Consider the following 5,850-nt stretch of genomic DNA (forward strand, 5'->3'; position numbering starts at 1 on the left):
GGGGAGGCTCAGTCCTGGACCCTGTGGAGGTGGAGACTGGCTGGGCTGGAGAGTGGTGGACGAGTGGTGGACGGGATGTCGTCATCTAATTTCTTATGGACCTTTTTGCACTTTCTATACTCTTTCTTACTTTTGTTTTCTTAAATGCTGCAATGACTCCTGAATTTCCCCTCGGGGATAAATAAAGTATTTCTATTTCTTCTATTTCTCTAAAATGTAATCCTGTGTGTAGCTGGCCCCCGGCCACTCGAACAAAGCAGACGAACTTGACAGGTGCAATTTCCTTTATTTAATCGGCACCGTGAAACTGGATAAATACAACAAGAGACGTTCATTACAACTTAAAAAAATCACTCATTTACAAAAATATAAATACTTTGTTGCACAAATTCATTTACTTGAAACACACACACAGAGTCTGTTAGAAATTCAGCTATAGTTAAAATGCACTTTGCATTACTCGTCCAAAAGCATCACAACATTATTGACCATATTACAATACAAAAACAAAACAACACACGTACCTCACTCTGCCGACCACGGGTGCTAATAACTCTGAGGCAACCTGGATAATTTCTGGTGGGAGCGTACACATGCTACCAAAGGAAACAAATAATAAACAACCGGCCAAACTTCAAAGAACAAAAGAATGAATGAATGAATGAAAGCAAACGGGAGACACCGTGACATACCATGCTGTGCTGTTCCAAGGAAGAAGCTCGAACAACAACACAGGAGTGCGTCGCTTAAGTACTTCCTGACAGCACAGCTTCCGGTCGTAAAACAAAAAAAAGGCTCCATGACGGAAAACACAATGAAAAATAATATACTAACGACGTTGCAGAAAAGGGCAGCCAGTTACACTGTGTGTCCTGTGTGTGAGTTTTTAATCATGTAAGCCTGTCAGCTGAGGCTCATCTGAAGCCAGATGTTGCCATGGTGATCATTGAGTCTGTTAGGAAAGTTAACAGACTCTGCTAGGAAACACACAACCTGCATGACAAAGGACACAACTAAACAGACTAAAAAACGAAACAGACCAAACCACACTACAGAGCTCGCACTAGAGAGTTAGCTGACCCAGAGAGAGAGGGGAAACCTTCGTAGACAGCCTAAGAGAGGGGAGAGCTTTAAGGAAGGCAGGCTGAGGAGGTGTGCAGCGAGCCAGGGGAGGCTAATGGTGGATAATCAAGAAAATACAGGTGAGTCAGGCAGAGTGGGTCCAGGATCTGAGGTACAGGAAACAGGGTGTTAAAATCCAGAGCATTATGAAAGAAAAGACTGAGTTTGAGCTTACTACTAACTGTGGTATGCAAAGATCCAGCTCACAGTAGCGGCTGCAGTCTGGTTTTATAGCAGAGGAAGGTGACTGCTGGTGAACCAGTCTGATGATTACCAATCGCCTGCACCTGCCTGCACTCCACACACCTCACTCATGCTCACCTGGGAAAAGGAAAAGAGGGAAGGAGGGGGGAAGGGAGAGGCTGCTGGCAGAGCTGGAGGCCCTGGGTGCGTCTCAAAGCGATAAAGTTCCATCCTCCCTTCCTCCACTTGCGTCGTTCATTTGAGTCTTAGTTCCTCCCACCAGAGATGAGTGGGAGAGACGCAAAGAAATGAAGAGGGGATGGAGGAGATTCGTTTTCAGAGCAATGGGACATCCTCTCCTCCAGAGCGTCACATGAAGCGACATGTTTCATTGATGACGGCATCAGCTGATCACCTCTGGATCATCTGTCAGTCAGCTCCAACAGCTGTTTGTGTGACTGCACATGTGCGCTATAACAACTCTGATAAAACATAAGCAGTAACAGAGCTTGGTCTGTTCCTTAAACCAGTTTAAGAAACACGTTGCCATGAAAAAAACCTGCACTCTGTTTATTCTGTGTGCAGTTCAGAAGCTAGAGGATCACTCTACCGGTAAAATGCGTAACTGTTACATTATTTATGAGTAATTTAGCCCTTATCTAGATCTTGAACTCTGAAACTTATTAATTTAACCTAGATTATAGTGTTTCAGGAAGATATTATTTATTAGATTTCAGTATAAATCCTCCATTATATTGATTTGATGATGGTTGTGTTCGGTGTTTTGTGCTTTAAACTCACAACAAACACTCTATTACCTGATTTATGATCAGTTTCTGAGCAATCCTCTGTACCTGTCCTCAGCTCACCTTTTCTCTCATTAATCTCTGTTGTGTTTGTGAAGTTTCATGTGGAGAAGTCTGAGCCACTGCAGCGTCCAATCAGTGAGCGATATTCCATATGGGGGCGTGTCAATCAGTGGCAAGACTTCCACAAAGCCAGCTCTCATGTTTCCTCAATCATAGCTCCTCCGATCAGTCTCCTCCATCCTCTCTCCTCTCCCCTCCAAGTACAACTACTGCTTTGGGACAGTCTTCAAAATGGCGACTCAGAAAGTACTTCTGGTGCTGCGAGAGAGGACGGAGGAGGCACAAAATTAGCACATTGAGACGCACCCCTTGACACCACTAGAATCAGGGGGAATCGTGATTGGTCTTCTTTCGCACTGACCACCAGGAAATATGACATGTATTGTATAATTAATGTAGCGGTTGTTTCCAACAGTTTAATCCAATTGGTGTTGCAGACTTGCAGAGTAGCCATCCACTTGGAAGCCCCTTTATCTTGTGATGTTTGGTAAAACATGCGCTTTTATTTTGAAATGCCTGACAGCGGTTACTGGAAGTGCAGTATGGATGTTTGAAACTTGGCACAAGTGGGTGTAGGTGAATCTGAGAGTGGCAATAATACAGTTAGCTGGTGGCTTCCAACTCCTGAATCACTGCGTGGGCCTGGATTCATTCATTAGACAAGCAGTCACAACACATCTTAGGAGAGTCATCTTGTAGTAGTGCACATAACTGAAAAAAAAGTTACAGATTGGCCATATTTTTATGCATAAAGAAGCTCAGGTTTGGTTAGATGGCATTAGGAATACACAATTATATTGGATGATATTAGTATTGGATGTTTATGTCAGTATTTACAACTGATATGTTGTCTAGAAAAATCTGCATCGATGAGCTGTATATTTTGGTCCTATCAGCAAAAAAGTTAATATAGTTGTAGGGTGGACCAACAGACTTATGTTGTAATTCTTTGCACATTAGGTCTGTTTTAAGAACAGAAATTTGCATATTTCTTCATTATAAAATCTTAAATTTTGCCTACGGGTTTTGGAACTGCAGTTAAATATCAGTACTAGGGTAGGTATCAGCTAAAATAAAATTAAGTGCACCCCTTAACGACATTTTCAAATTATACACGTTTTATGGTTGCATTTTCTTAATATATCACCTCTTCATGGCCCATATCCCTGGACATGTTGGCAATGCCTTTTTCCAAGACCAGCCTGGGCAAGGTCAAACTCTTCAGAAGAGGTTGGGGTTGTCTCTGGATTCAGGTTTAACAGTTATCCATAGATGCTAAAAGGCCTCTGAATTTTTAGATGCTGTGCCAGAACAAGATCTCCTGTGAAAAAAAAAAAAAAAAGGGAGAGATCTGATTTTGAAATATAAAATCTGAATATGAAATATAAAAATACTATTACTATACTAAAAATACAAAAAAAAAAAGTAAAACATGATCATAAAGTTGCATATAAAACACACACACACACACACACACACACACACACACACACACACACACACACACACACACACACACACACACACACACACACACACACACACACACACACACACACACAGGTAACCTGGGCCCATATTCACAAAGATTCTCAGAGTCCTCTCAGAGAGCTCCTAATTAAAAATTCCTAGCAAGGAGTCTTAGCTTAAGAGTGATTCAGGAAGGTTGTGAGAGCATCTCTGAGCAAGGAGAAGACAGAAACTTTTATCTTAGTGTAGCAGGATGAGGTGTCTCATCTGTGTTTGGACACAAGGTGTCGCCCTGTTGCCTTGGGGGTCCCTGTCATCCAATGACCTGACAGGGGCACCCTATAAAAGGGGGGAGTAGCCCCCCCCCCCCCTGCTCTGGCCGTTCTGAACGCCTCCGGGTCGCCTCACCCTCATGCTGCACCGGTGCAGGTAAGTTAGCAGTGGCTGCTAATAGTGTCCGTCATTAAATCTTCATGCTGATCTGCCTGTAATTCGGCCCGTTTTTAGCACAGTTGCACTGTGCTCCTCTCGCTCCTTTCCCTCCTGGGTGATCGCTCGTGGCCTGCTCGGTATGTATGTTGTCTGACAAGCCTGTACTTTTATCCTCTAGTGCTCCGAAATTAATAAGAGTTCAATTTTACCTGACAGGGGCCGTGTGAGCTGGGTGTCTCCCTGGGGAACTCTAGTGGTGTTAAACTACTGTAAGAAATCGTTCTTTTGATCCTGCTCTGCTTCTGTTTGCCTCGCCTGTGCTGATCTACTGACTGCTTAGCTGCCTCATGGCTAACTAGCCGCAGCTATCCTGCGTCTGCGGTGACAGCCGCCCTGTTTCTGCAGCTGTCTTACTGTCCTGTCCTGCGCTACGGCTGTTCTGCTTCGGCTGTTCTGCTTTGGCTGTTCTGCTTCGGCTCTGTGTGGCTATCACGCCTTTACTGCTCTGCTGCTGTTCTGCTAGAAGGCTAAGCCTGTAGCTACATACCACCAGTTTAAGAACAATTGTAGTTGGTCTGCGAGGTGGACCAGGCCAAGTACTGGATTATTGTGTATGTTGATTCTTGAAGACCTTGTGCGCTGGACGTCACATTTTATCAAGTCTGACTAATCTTTGTTAGTTAATTGCTGTGAATGCAGCAATGCATTCACAGCATATGTTCTTCTGTGAAAAAAAAATGTATTGCTGTGAATGCAGTAATGCATTCACAGCATATGTTCTTCTTCTTTCTTTTTCTTTTTCTTTTTCTGCTTCTTCCGCCCGCTTTTTTGGACCGCTAAAACTCCTACAAACTTCAACCGATTTTCACCGTTCAAACTTGTGTTTCAGTGTGTTTCAGTGGGGACAAGGGGGCTATGACTCTTCAGAAACTTTTCACAAATACTTTCAGAGCTATTCAACGATTTACAAAATTTCGGTCCCATAGAGATGAATGCGGAATTTTCAAAATTTCCCCCCTTCAGGACATTTTTTCAGCCTGCTTCAAACCCTTCTTATTCAGTCATATATTCAGCTAGAAATTTCATTGAAACTTCAAAATATTCACCTATGTTTTGGCTTCATTCAGTGTGTTTCAAATGTTTCCGAGCATTCATAGTTTCTTCACAATGACCCTTCAAAGGTTATGATGCATTTCAGCTCTTCGAGCCGTTTAACATTGGTGTGTACTGGACGGAATGTTTCAGCTTAGAGTGGGAGATTCAAACGACAGAGTGGGGAGAGGGGGAAACAAAACCTGGGAAACTTCTGGGTAAACTGCTCTCTTTGTCACAATTTTTGCCCCACATAGGCATATTATATGTCAAAATGTAGGTAGGCTTGTCCTGCTTCTGACAAAGTGGTTTTTAAAGCAAAAGGATGGAGCACTTTTTCACAAAATGGCCAACTGTCATGAGAAGTTAAAAAAACCCCCAATATTCCTCCATGTTAATTCCTGAGGGGTTTTCTCAGAGATCAGTCAAATTTCCCTCATGTATCTATCGCTCTCATGGGTCCAGTTCTTGACCTTCATGCATGAAATTTAAACGGACAGCTTCCTCTGGGTCTCAGGATTCCTATGGCGTGTTCATTTTTATTCTAGCCCTCACGGTTTTGGCAAGGTGACAGGAGATTCAGACTCTTGCTTTGCCACAAAATCTTCAGAAGATTACAGTAACAAGGGCAAAGTTCTGCACCTGCACCTGCACCCTTAACGAGCAGGGAGCAGGTCTCCGT

Source organism: Halichoeres trimaculatus, unplaced genomic scaffold (assembly GCF_033239565.1).
Source record: "Halichoeres trimaculatus isolate MK-OKI-2021-1 unplaced genomic scaffold, fHalTri1.1 fHalTri1_scaffold_1, whole genome shotgun sequence".
NCBI lineage: Eukaryota > Metazoa > Chordata > Actinopteri > Labriformes > Labridae > Halichoeres > Halichoeres trimaculatus.